This window comes from Macrotis lagotis, chromosome X, assembly GCF_037893015.1.
Source record: "Macrotis lagotis isolate mMagLag1 chromosome X, bilby.v1.9.chrom.fasta, whole genome shotgun sequence".
In the NCBI taxonomy this organism is placed as follows: domain Eukaryota; kingdom Metazoa; phylum Chordata; class Mammalia; order Peramelemorphia; family Peramelidae; genus Macrotis; species Macrotis lagotis.
In genome coordinates this window covers 445,679,627-445,693,732 of record NC_133666.1, presented here as the reverse complement: position 1 = coordinate 445,693,732, position 14,106 = coordinate 445,679,627, and positions in this window count along the sequence as shown.

Sequence of the window (14,106 nt, the reverse complement as noted above, 5' to 3'; positions counted from 1 at the left end):
CTGGACTAATTTCACTTTCTGTATCAGTTTCTTTAGTTCTTTCAATGCTTTTGTGTATTCACTGCATACATAATTTCTACACAAGTGCCACATTCTTACATTCAAGCATCAAAATTTGTTCAGTCATTCCATAGTTGATGGACATCTACTTTTTCTTTGTTCCCACTTTAGGATATTAGGAAAAAAATAAGTGAGCATATAAGAAATTTTTTTAATCTCGTTGACTTTTTTGAGCTATAATCCCAGCACTGAAATCTGTTATAAAGGGTATGGATGTTTTATTCACTCTATTTGCATAATTCCAAAGAACTTTGTAAAACTGAATTTGTTCACAACTCAACTGAAAAATGTATTAGTGTGCTTTTCTTACCACAACTACTTGAACAGTAATTTTTGTGATTTTTGCCACTTTGTAGGTTCTGAAACCTTAGGGCTATTGTGATTTGTACATTTTAAAAATATATTTCTTATTTTCAACTACATGGAAATATAGTTTTCAACATGCTTTTTTCTGTGAGGCTTGAGTTTCATATCTTCTCCCTCCCCATATTTCCTCCCACCTCCCCTTGTGATCTGACACAGTTTACCCAGGTAAATCATATTTCCATATTAGTTATATTGTGAAAGAAGAATTAGGGGAAAACTATAATGCAAAAAGAAAATATTAAAAATTGAAAATAGTATGCTTTGATCTTCATTCAAATACCAGAGGATTGCTGGGAAATTCTATCCCACTAAAGCTTTCAAGGGTTTGAGCAAATGTGCAAAAATTCATTTTCAAGATCCACTCTGACCCAGAAGAATTTAAGGAAAGAAAAAAATGTATTTAGGTATTGCTATGGTTAGCAGAAGCTAAAGGAAAGAAAGAGTAAAGGCAGCAGGAGCACTTGAAAGTCGCTGATCCACTAAGATGATCAACAGCAGTAACGGGAATAAAGCAGCATAAAGGGAGTGGGGAATCATACTCTCTAAGAGTGGACTGGCTTCGCAAAGGAGGAGAGCCATCAAGGTTTAAGCAGTAAGGAAGAGTATGGGGTCAGGGGAGTTAATTTGGGGAATAACACTCCCCAAAAGAGGGCTAGCTTCCCAAAGGAAGACAAGCAACTCAACTGACGAATAGAGGACATATGAGTGAGCTTTTAAAGGGGCAGGAAGATGAAGTAATTTAATTATACATTGAAGGGAGCAATAACTCAGAGAACAAAGATGAGGTAATTAGGGATGTGCAGATGAGGGGTGGTAGCTCAAAGGCAACCCTTTTAGGATTAGAGCACTGGTCTTGGAATCAGGAAGATGGGAGTCCGAATTCAACCAGGCACTTGATACTCACTAATTTGGGTAAGTCACTTAATGCTGATTGCATCACACAAAAGGTCATTTCCATTCATCCTATTTCATATCTGGCCACAAGCCACATTGCTCTGGGGGAGAATGTGAGGCTGGTGACTTAACACAGCATCTTCACTCAGATCCAATTCATGTGCTTTGATGGCATCACCTCTCTGACATCATGGTCTTTTTTAAGAAAGAAGGACAAAAACAAAAAAATAAAAAACATTATTAGGCTGGGGCAGGGATACATTGTTTTATTGATAGGAGCTTATCTTATGCCTGGTGGGGAGGGATTTACTGAGTCCTTGCCAGGAAGGGGCTGAAAGTTCATTGACCTCATCTCAATAGTTTTGACAAGGGAGGTGTCATGGTCATTAATGTTAGATATATAATCCGGGTAGACGGAACAAAATATAGAACATATTTCTCTTAACAATTCTTCTACATCAATAGTTCCTTCTCTGGACATAGATAGTATTTTCCATCACAAGTCCTTTAGAATTATCTTTGATAATTGAGATCATTGCTGAGAAGAGCTAAATTTATCATAGTTGATCATCACACAAGTTACTGTTAATGTCTACAAAGTTCTGATTTTGCTTACTTCACTCAGCATTAGTTCATGCAAGTCTTTCTAGGCTTTACTGAAGTATGTCTACTCATGATTTTTTATATAACAGTAATACTCCATTGCATTCATGTAACCCAACTTGTTCAGCTATTCCCCAATTGATGGGTATCCCCTCAATTTCCAATTCTTTTTCAATATAATAAAAGCTGCTACAAATATTTCCCTCTTTTTAAAAATGATCTCTTTGGGATATAGACCTAGAAGTGAAATTGCTGGATTAAAGGGTGGATTTGCATTATTCTTATAAGTGGATTTTGAAGAAGGGGAAATATTAGATGGAGAAATATGCTTTAAAGTTATTAATCTGTTCCCTCTGCACTGATCATATCCCTTACATTAAAACTGTCTCCCCACTCCCCCTACCATTGTCTGAGCTATGAGATGAGATCAATAAACTTTCATTAAAGTACCTTGCTCATCCCTGGCAACAACTCAGTAAATTCCTCCCCCCCCCCCTGGCAAAAGTCAAACCCCTATCAATAAAGCAATGGATTCCTGCCTGACCCTGAAGAGATTAAGTCTTTGAGCTACCACTCCTTATCTACATATCCCTAATTACCTCATCTCTACTCTCTGGGTTACTGCACCCATCAACATATATCTAAATTACCTCATTTTTCTGCAACTTTAAAAATATCTACTCATTCCTCAGTTGCTTGTTTTCCTGTGAAGCTAGCCCACTCTGGGGGACCATGATCCCCAGTTCCTATGTTGTTCTTTACTCTGCATCCTCCGCTGGCTCACCTTGCTTTAGAGGGCAGCTGGTTCTATAATTTCACAAAATCTCCTGTTCCTATACCTTTTTTAACTGCTCAACCTCTCATGGTGGTTTAGGTTTAGGTTGTTCTTTCTTTTAGCTTCCTTCTTTTCTTAGGAATCAGTGGTTTCATTCCCCTTAATCTCTCTTTCTCTTTAGCTCACAGCTGCTTAGGATCATAGTTTCCTGCCTTCACTTTAGCATTTCTTTCTCTTAGCAACCTGTGAACTTTTGTGCTAATTTGTGAATTTTTTGTTGTATCCTGTGAACTTGTGCAACAACCTGTGAATTAAAGTCTATGCCTTTTCTTACCCTCTTGAGTCAGTCTGATAGTTTCTTCACCCAAAATGAACCCACATAGTCCTTAAGCCTCCTCCCCAAAGCCCATTCTTCTGACTACAGTTTGAAGCATTTTCTCATGTAATTGCTATTACTTTTTAGCTCAAAAGAAAGTAATTATATATTGGATAAAAAAATGCTCCTAAGACTAATTTGATTCAAAGATATTTTTTCCCATTCAACTACTTTTCTCCTTATCATAGCTGTTGTCTGAGAAGCTTTTCAGTTTCAAATACTTAAAGTTATCTATTTTATCCTTTGTAATTGACTTTCTGGTTTAGTTAAATAGATCTCTTGTCCATAGCTGTGTGAAGTATATGACTTGTTACTCTTCTATTTGCTCTTTATTACTGTGATCATGCATCCATTTAGAATGTATTGTATATGGTATAAGCTTTTGGTCTGAGTCTAATTTATTATGTAGGAATTGATTTGGTACCATTTTTTGGACCTTGATTGGTTCAGAATGAAAGCAAATATCAAGTGTTTCTGTTTTGGCCAGAAATCCTAGGGGATCTTCCAAGGGTTAGACTTTGCAAAAAATGTCATTCTTTCTCTCATTATTTTCTTACCTCCTTTAAAATCATTGAGAAATTCTGAGAGTCTTCCTTTCCTAGAACAATATTCTTTTTGGATTAGGTAAAAGTAACTGTTTTTGTCTTAACTTTCTTACTTAAACCACTGAATGGGTGTTCCCTCAGTCAAACTGAGACCTTTTAATTGGTGTCCCACTGCATCCATGGTCATATCCATTCATTCTGATCCATATCTGACCACTGGACTCAGGTGAATAGTAAAAAGAAAGTGAGACTGGTGACTTTATACAACTTCCCCTCTCTGCCTCAACTTAAATCTAATTCACTTGCATGTCATGCTATCATCTCCCAGATATCATGACCTTCTTTGAGAATGAAAGATTTAAAAGGATATCTTACACACCGCTTTTTCCTAGTGATTTTTATTAAATAAGGAGATATTTCCTTTGTAACTTATGCTTTTCTCTTTATTAGTCACAGAATCATTGAATTCATTGGCTTTTGAATTTCCCTTGTCTTTTCCATTGATCTACTTCTCTAGTCTTTAACCAATTCTCAATGGTTTTGCTGATTGCTACTTGATAATATAGTTTGAGGTGTGGAAGTATGCAAGGAATTACGGGCATAGAGGAATATTGTAGTTGGAAAAAAATTTTGTAATTTTTTTCTTTCCTTTGACCCTTGTTATTTGCTCACTTGTGGGACAAGTTAAATGTGAAATTATACACATGAGCAATAATTTGTCATATTAATCCAAATAGGGACTTTTACTACCGCCATAGCAATTTATGCAATACAAGACCACTTCCAAAACTACACTTCTCATGAATCCTGAGGAGGTGTTTAAGGAGGAATGAGAGCAGTTTTCTCTCTCACCAGCCTTACCTCTCTGACTTTTAATACTCCAGTTAATCAGCTACTGGCCTGCCTGTTTAAACTGCTGCAAGTTCTAACCACATGTCCTTTAAAGAACTTTAACTGTCTCTTAACCACATGTTCTTTAATTTAAAGAACTTTAACTCTCTTTTATTCTTAGGGTCTTTATAAAAGAACTTTAACTCTCTCAATCTCATGGTCTCTAACTTAAACTTTAACTCTCTTAATCTTATGGTCTCTATTCTTCTAATACATAAATTAAAACAGCTGGCATACCTGGGTAAACTACTGCACCCGAAACCATACAGTCTTTAAGGAACTATCTCTCACTTTCTTTTGTAATGACTTTTTTTTTATATAAATTTGTGTGTTCTTTTACATCTGTACTTCAGGGATCAGTGTCTTGAGTTTTTCCATGGGAAACTAATGAGTCCTCCTCCAACAGAAGTGCTATTTTATTATTTCCTTTGTAAAAGTATTCCTTTTCCCCCAGTTGATATTTTATTTTATTTTTCAAATTACTATGTTATGAAAGTTGTTCAACATTCATCCGCATGCATATGCATATGTTTAAGTTCCATAATTTCCTTCCACTCTCCCTTCCCACTACCCTCCCCTCATTGGTGAACAATCCAGTGAATATTGTACATAAACATTTCTGTTAAACAGGTTTATAGACTCATCATTTTTTATAAGAAAAACTGGGATTAAGGGAAAAGAAAGGAAACCATGAGATAGGAAAGAAAACATAAGATAAATTTTTAAAAAGTGAATGCTCATTCAGATTCTGTAGGTTTTTTTGTTTTGTTTTGTTTTATTCTCTCTGGATATGGTTAGATTTGTCCAAAGCAGGTCTCCTAGAGTTGTCCCAGCTCTCAGAACTGCTGAGAAGAGCTGCATCCATCAAGGTTGATCAACTCAAAATGTTGTTGCTAATATGCACAATGTTCTCTTGGTTCTACTGTCTTCACTCAGCATCAATACCTGTAATTCATTCCATGCTTCTCTAGAGTCCAATCATTCAAGGTTTCTTAGAGAGCAATAGTATTCCATAACACTCATATATCATAACTTGTTCAGTCATTCCCCAATTGATGAACATCCCTTCAATTTTCAATTCTTTATCACTATAGAAAAAGCTGCTATAAATATTTTGGAACTAGTGGAAATTTTCCCATTTTTTTGTGATTTTTTCTGGTTATGGTTCTAGCTTTGGTAAGTCAAAGGCTATGGTAAGTTTTATTGTTCTTTGAGCATAGTTCCATATTGCTTTCCAGAATGGTTGGATCAGTTCACAACTCCACCATTAGTGCATTAGTGTCCCCTCCAACATTGATCATTTGCCTTAGTAATTACTATTCTGCCCTAAGAAACTTGCTCTCTATCTGCTTTTCCAATTTTCTAAATTGTGAATTTGTGTAGTCATTTGTGTACTTTTTGTGGTAACTTGTAAATGATTTGTCCAACTTGTGAATTAAAGTCTAAGCCTTTCTTAGCTCCAGGAATCAGAGTCTGATAAGTTCTTCACTCAAACCAACTAAGACTGTATCTCACCACCTCAGTTGCTCCTGCAGAACTTTTGGAGTCCCTCTCTCTTGAGCAACAGTTTGATTGATATAGTATATTGTCATTTTTCTTATAGTAGTATGGTCTAGTAATGAGTACTGAAAATTCCTAAAACTATGTTGTTCTTTATTTCTTTAAGAAGAGCTTTATAAATAAATTTCTTTAAGTCAAATTTGTATTTATTTAGCATGTAATTAACCTTTTTCTTTTGCCTCTTGTGTTTTTTAAATATATAGAAATGCTAATGAATTTTGAGCTTGTAACATTTATTAAAGTTATTAATTTATTTCAATTAATATCTTTACTTATTTCCTATAATTTTTTTATATTATCCACAAATAGGGATGGATTTATCTCCTCTTTACCTATGATTATTCCTATAAGTCCTTTATCAGTGCTATTGATGGTGGGTAAATGTTGCAGGACATTCTAGTCTAGTGTTCAAGATTGTGAATGATTTCATTTAAAAGACTAGTACTACCCCCCCAATGGTATATTTGTATATTATTGTGGTTATATGAGTAAATAAGTTTCATAGTAATATGGGCAAGATTTCTCAAGGAAATTTAGCAGAAGTTAAGAGAGAGAAAAAGTAAAGGTAAGTTGCTAGATTTTTACAACTGATCTGATCCATAGACAATAAGCAGCATAGAGATAGAAAATAGAGATAGAAAATCAAGAACAGTTGCAAGGGTATTACAACTGGACTTATACCAACAGATTGCTGGGGAAAAGGTCAGGAGGTGTATATATAGATGACTTAGATATATGTTGAGAAAAGGTGAGCGAAGTAGTAGGAGGGGATTAAGGTTTTAACACATAGACTAAATATATGCTTAGTAGTCAACTCACTGTCTTCAAGTAGTTTCTGTAAGACTGACTATTGGATGCTTCAAGTAGTTTCGGTAAAATATCTTTGAACTGAGAGGGATGAATTGCTGAGTGAAGTCTCCTCAGGGTTTTGGAAAAGTGATTTCTGTTCTGTCTCAAGAAATATAGTAAAACTGTCACCTTCCTGAGGATATTGTAAAGGTCTTATCTGCACAGAAGCACATCCTTATACCTGTTGCTGAGAAAGAATTACCAGAGGTCATGTCTGACCTCACCAGCAGCAGTGATTTCCTGCATCCCAAGGGCAAAAAGACCCTGACAGGTGAACACAAGACTGGGAGCCCCTGACACTAGAGGAGGACAGGATTGGGGAATGAGGTAATGCAGTCAAATTTGTTTACTACAGGGTATATAAGTCTGTCTTGATTCTTCCATTTTGCCTTACCCTACCAGACTTTTTGGTGGAGGTGATGCCTGATTTCTGCAGAAATGGAATAAACCTGCTTTGAATTTCTACCTTAAGAAACCTCTAATTTAATAAATTAGGTCCGTAGTTGTCTGTCCCACACAAAGCAATGGAATGAGAGTCTGTGCATGTTGGGGGTGGGAGGTGCTACAAATAATTTTGATAACTTTGAACAATGGAATGGGAGTCAGTGCTAGTGGAAGGTATATAAGGAAGAGATATAAGGAAGAGGAAACAATATTTAGATGAGTACTACAGTTCCAAAAACAAAGATGAAATAATTAAGTACTTGTAGATGGGGAGCAATAGACCAAAGACTATTCTTTCAGGCTAGAGCGGGGATTTATTGTTTTGTTGTTAGAGGATTGCTTTGTGCCTAGGGTCAGGAAATTATGGAGTCTTTGCCAGGGAGTCAAGTACTTCCTTGAGGTTTTTACTATTCAGAATTGCTAATATTGTAGATTGTAGTTTTACTTGAACTGTTTTAAATAATAGTGGGCAGAATAGGTCTAATTTCTGAAATCTTATATTTATTGAAAAGTGCTCTAGTCTATTCCTATGTTACATGATGCTTTTGGAGTTAGAAGATGCTTAAAAAAGTCTCTCTGTGAAACATTTTAAGGTTTCAATAATTTGTTATGATTTATCAAAGGTCTTTTTTGAGACAATCATATGGTTCAGTGTATTTTAATGTGATTTATTATGTGGGTTGTTTTTCCTATGCTGAATAATCCTTGCATCCTTGAATAACCCCTACTTGATCATAATGAAAGATTTCTTGGATAAATTGTTGCAGTCGGATTGCTGTAGAAGGATTTAGTTGAAGATTTTTGACTTAGTGTTCATTAATCATATTGATCTATAGTTTTTTATGTTTTATTTTTCTTTGGTTTGGTTGTTATGACCATATTTTCTCATAAAAGCATTCTGTGGGATGCTTTTAATTTAAGTTTTCAGAATAATTGCAACAATTGATACCTACAGTTGCTTAAATGTTTTCTAAATTCTCTTCTGAATCCATCAGTATTGGATGTTTTCCTATATCCACTGGTACTTTCTTTATAGCTTGATCTGTTGCCAATGGGATTGGGGATAATCAGATAAGAATAGAAATCTGGGGGCTACTGAAAAAGGCAAATGGATTTGCATGCTCTCTGGGATGTTAAAACTGCTCAGGATTTTATTATGATAAATTTTTACAAAAACTCCTAGAAAATCAGTAACCACTACAATAATAGGCTAGGTGAAGTTTGAGTGAGAGTAAGAGAGGAGAGAGAGAAAGGAAGAGAGAGAAAGAGAGAGAGAGAGAGAGAGAGAGAGAGAGAGAGAGAGAGAGAGAGAGAGAGAGAAAAGGGCAGGCATCCATGAGACTTGACTTGGTCTGGTCTGGGGAATTTCATGGTACTTCCCATGGCCTAAGAAAGAGTGTGAGAAAAACTCATTCTGCCAGAGTCATAAAAGACTAAAAGGGACAGCAGAAAGATCTTTTATTCTTGATAAACACCCTTCTCTGGTAGATTGTACAAGGAAAGTGGTTTTACACCTTGGACCAGGTATCTTCTGATGGCAGGCTGTGTACAGGTCCCTTCCTAAGTTCAACGTGTCATTTCTGGTCACATCAGCTTTGTCCTGGTCCCTCCAGGCCCAAGGCCAAGTGGAAGGGAAAATGGAGACGATACAAAACAACAGATACAATCAGCAGGGGATAAGTTTACATCTTAGTAGAACAGTCCTTCCCATTTAATAAGATTTTAACACCATTAAATCTACATTCATAATTCTCTATGTCACTTCCCTGTATCAGATCTATTTCCTTCTTGAATTCAGGATGTTCAAGTTCTCTATCTGATCTTCTGAAACATGTGAGTATTTCACATGTTAAAAAAGTATTCCTTTATTTTTCTCATGTTCTCAGCTATATTTGTATATAATTATACATAACCTGTTCTTATTATTTTTACTTTCTCTGGTTCTCCTGTGATTTCATATTGTTTATTTCCAATTTTATTATTCTGACTTTTTTTTTGCTTTCTTCTTTTTAACCAGATTATTTGTGTTTATAATTTTATTAATGTCTTCAGAAAATAAACTTTTAGTTTAATTATCATTTCTATGGCATGAATTTACTTTTCATTTATTTATTTCCTTTCAATTTTATCTCCTATACTGTAATTAGTTTAGGTTTGCTTATTTGTTGATTTCTTAATATCTTAAATATAAATTCAATGTTTCTATTTTGTTAATGTAGGATTCAAGAATATGAATTTTCCCTTATGGATTGCTTTAGTTGCATTCCAGAAATTCTCATATGTTTCATCATTATGCTAATTTGCATAGTTATTGTTTCTATGACTTGTTCTTTGATTCAATCATCATCAAAATTTGATTGTATGTTTCCATCTGAGTTTGTGCTTCCACAAATCAATTTCTATTACTATTACATTATGATGGGTAAAGAATATATTGATTATTTTAGCTTTTTAAAATGTGGTTGCAATATCAGTGTCATATTATGTGGTCAATTTTTGGAATAGTTCCCTGTGATATACTAAATACGTTTAATCTTTTGCTGTTCCATTCATAAGATATTGTAGAATTTTTATTTTATTTCTAATTTCTTCAAAATTGTTCAATTCTATATTTTCCCTTTTATTTATCTTCCTGATAGTGTTATACAAGACAGATAGAGAGGTATGAAAACCTCTCACTGTTGTATTGCTCTTTATTTCTTCTTGAAACTTTGATTATTTTCCTTTATAAATTTGAATGTAAAGGCATTTAGAAATTATAAGCTCTTTACTAATATTGATTTATTGCTTAGGATTATTTTCTCAGAAGATTCCTTGTTTGTCTTCTTTTTATTTATTTTTTTGTTTTAATAGTATGTTGGTAACTTTGATTTTTTTTATATTCAATTGATGCAAAGCATTCCATCAACTTGATTTTGTGTATGTTCTTTCTTTTTTAAATGTTTCTTGTAAACAAGAAGGCATTGAATTGTATTTTCTTATCCAATGAAACTCTTTTTTGGTCTACTGGATTGTATGATTCATTCACATTTAAAGGTACAAGAATGAAATTTGTATTTCCTCCATCTAACTCACATTTGGAGGTTTTTTGAAAAAAATATTTTCCCCCCTTTTTCATTATACCACAATATTTTTCTTATTATTCAGTTGTTTCAGTAATGTATAACTCTCTTTGACCCCTCTTTGAATTTTTTTCTTTTGACAGGGTACTGGAGTGATTTGGCATTTTCTTCAACAGCTCATTTTATAAATGAAGAAAACAAAACAAAAAGGACTGAAGGTCACACAACTCATAAATATATGAGGATAGATTTGATCTTAGGTCTTCCTGACCTCAGGTCTGGTGTTCTATTCACCATCCCACCTAGCAGCCCCACATAAACAGAATTATTTTCCTCCAAAAATTTTATTTTAATCTTTTTCTTTTAAGGTGACTCTCTTTCCAGTGACTCTCTTCCTGTGTCTACTATATACTTATTGTTTGCTGCCTTTTCATTTTGGTTTTTTTTTTTAACTTTTTTCCTCTTCTACTTTTATATTGTCCTATATTCCTTCCCGGTCTTTTTTTTCCCTTTCAGATATTCAAGTAGATTCCCTTTCCTATACTTTAGTTTTCATTGTTCTTAGACTTTTTGTTTATTTTTTCGTTCTTTCTGAGTGGGATGTTAAGTGAGTAAAGCCTCCCTCAAGATTTCAAAGTCACTTCAACAAGAATTGCCTAGTTTCTGCTTCTCCAAGGTCAGGTGGTAACAAGTATACAGCACTGTGCTGTTTGATCTCCATATATGGAAGGACACAGAATTATCTCTCTGATAGGGTAAAATGAATTCACTCTCTTTGACAGGGTAATACTGAATCTGATTAATTATGCATAAAGGGCTCAAAAATTGTCTTGCACTGATTGACTAGATACTTGCAAAAAGATTTTGAGCCCAGCTATCTAACCAATAAGTAGTGGGCCAGGGGTTGAGACTGCATTAAGGACTAGAATAAAAGGGGCTTGCACACCTCCCACACTATGCTCTCCTCCTAGAGCTGTAACTGATTACAGAGATTGTGCCTTCTTGAGAAGAGCAAATAACCTCCTTTTTGTTCTCTATTCTGGGTCTTCTGATTATTCTCTTTAAGGAGAGCCAATACTATAATACAAGTTCTGATATAACACATTTCAAAAAATATTTTTTCTCACTATTGTTATCGATCTTTTCTTTCTGTTTAATTGAGAACCTCATTCCCTCATTCATGACCCCTATAATCATCTGTTTTTTTCCCCTTTTTCTCTTCTTTTTTTAGACATTTTTTCAAAAATCTCTTTGTATTTTATTTTTAACATACCTAATATATGTGAGAAATTAAATGTTTATCGGAGAAATTTGTTGTAATTTCTTCCACCTTTCTGCTTTTTTCTAATATTGACTGCATTGATTCTTTTTCCTAATGTGAAATCTTTTTTAATTTAATATGATCATGATTATTCATTTAATTCTTTCTCTATGTTGTTTGGTCATAAACTTATCTCTTATTCATTGATCAGACAGGTAAAATTTTCCTTGCTCCCTTAATTTGATTTAATATTCTATAAAATTTTATTAATTTCTTTAATTTCTTTTTTTTACTTAATGGTAAGATTTATGTATTTTTGAGAGGGGGAAAGATGAGGTGTTCCCATAATAAAACTTTATTGTTTTCTCCTGTAATGCATTTATGCTTTTTTTCCTTTAAGAATTTGGAAGCTATGCCATTTGGAGAATATAGGCTTAGTACAGATATTCTTCATTATCTATAGTACTTGATAGGAAAGTGTCGTTTCCTTAATTATGCTTTTTTTGTCTTTTTCTTAATTATGTTTTGGTTAGCATAGTTTTTTGCTTTTGTTTTGAGATCATGATTGCTATCCCTACATTTTTTTCTTAAACTTTAATTGAAATATAATTTATTTTATCCCAGATTCTTATTTGAATTTGGTGTATGTATTTCTATTTCATGGTTCATGAAGCAAGGAAAACATGATTACTACGATAAGGTATTTTTTATGTTTACAAATATAATTATTTTTTACTTTTGCATTTTTGAAGCCTCTTTCTTTTTCAATGTAAGTAGCAAGCTAGTCAAATATCTAGAATACTAGCCAGGGAAGTAAGAAGAACTGAGTTCAGGTTTGGCCTCAGATTTTACCCTGTATTAGTTTATTTAACCTCTGCTTGCTTTAGTTTCTTCAAAGGTAAAATGGATAATAATAGCACTTTCATTCCAGTATTGTGATGATGTCAAAATGAGATAATAGGTAGAAAGTACTTCCTAAAACTTAATGTACTATAGAAATGAAAACTTATTTTGTGCTTTTTTTTAAATAGAAGCAATAAAGGATAGAGGTCTGCCATCTAATCCTCAAGATATGAAATCATGTCTGCTGTAAAAATGGTCAAAGAACTTAATGTTTTCTAACTTAGCTCATTTTGATAGATAGAGCTACTGATCTATACATGGGAGGAGTTTTAGTATTGGCAGCACCCTATGCCAATGAAATTGGTAGTCTCCATCAAAAGTAATGTTTTTAAGAATGATAATAACAATACTCTTACCTTAGCAACATATTAGACTAGATGTACTTTTCATCAAAGGTAAAGTATTTTCTGAGGTGGAAGAGACTAGGAATATATTTTCATAAGTATTCATTATTATTATAAAACATGAAATTGAATCTATGTTACCAGGCAGGAAAAATTCATGATAAAAATAGTGTCATTTTAGGATGAACCATGTTTGTAGAGTCAGATAATGGACTGGTCACAGAAAAAATCAGAATTAATATACAATTAGAATAGATGCACATATGGAAAGCTAATTCCTATTATTATAGCAAATTCAACATTTAAATAGATATCAATTCCTCCATATGGATAATAGACAAATGTAAATACAAACACTATTACCATGATGTAGTGAAATTAAAGTTATTAAAAGGGCTTGTTTTTGACTTACCTCTACTTCTTTGGGTAGGCCCCCTAGTTCTTTATGTTTAGAGTACCAAATAAAGTCTTCTCTGTAATCCCAAGGGAAAGAGTGATTCAGTATTTCATAGTGGAAAGTTTTGAATTCTGAGGACCTGTGTTCAAATCTTAACTTGACTATTTAATGCTTATATTATCATGGATAACTCACTTACATTCTTTGAGCTTTAATATCTTCATTTATGAAGTGGAGGATCTTGACTCAACCTTTGAGGTGCTTTCTAGCTCTATAGCTAATCTCTCTATATGAATATAAATTCTTTTTTTGACAGTTCTTTTATTCTTTTTTTAGCTATCCTTGAGAAATAATGGAAGTAAGGTTTTATGGAAACCTAGGAAGATGTAATGGAGTTGATACAATATGAAGTAAGATGAACAATTGAATAATTTATACTATGACTAACAATTATAAAAACAACTGTGAAAGCCTTCAAGAATAAGGTCAATTTACCAATGGTAAATTATGCTTTCTACTTCCTGACAAAGAGATGCAGAATGAGGCAGACTTTTTTTGCTATTGCTGTGGCCAATGCTTAGACAAATTTGGCTTTTCTCTGCTTAATATTTATAAAGGATTTTTTCCTGTAATTTTTGTTTTTTTGTAATGTGAAGAAAGATGGTGTGGGGAAGGACCATAATTTTAATGTTCTTAAAAAAGAAAAAAGACAAGTAAAGAGAGTCACTGAAACAGAAGATAATAAAAAAGTAGTTTTGAGGGAGATGACAGAAAAG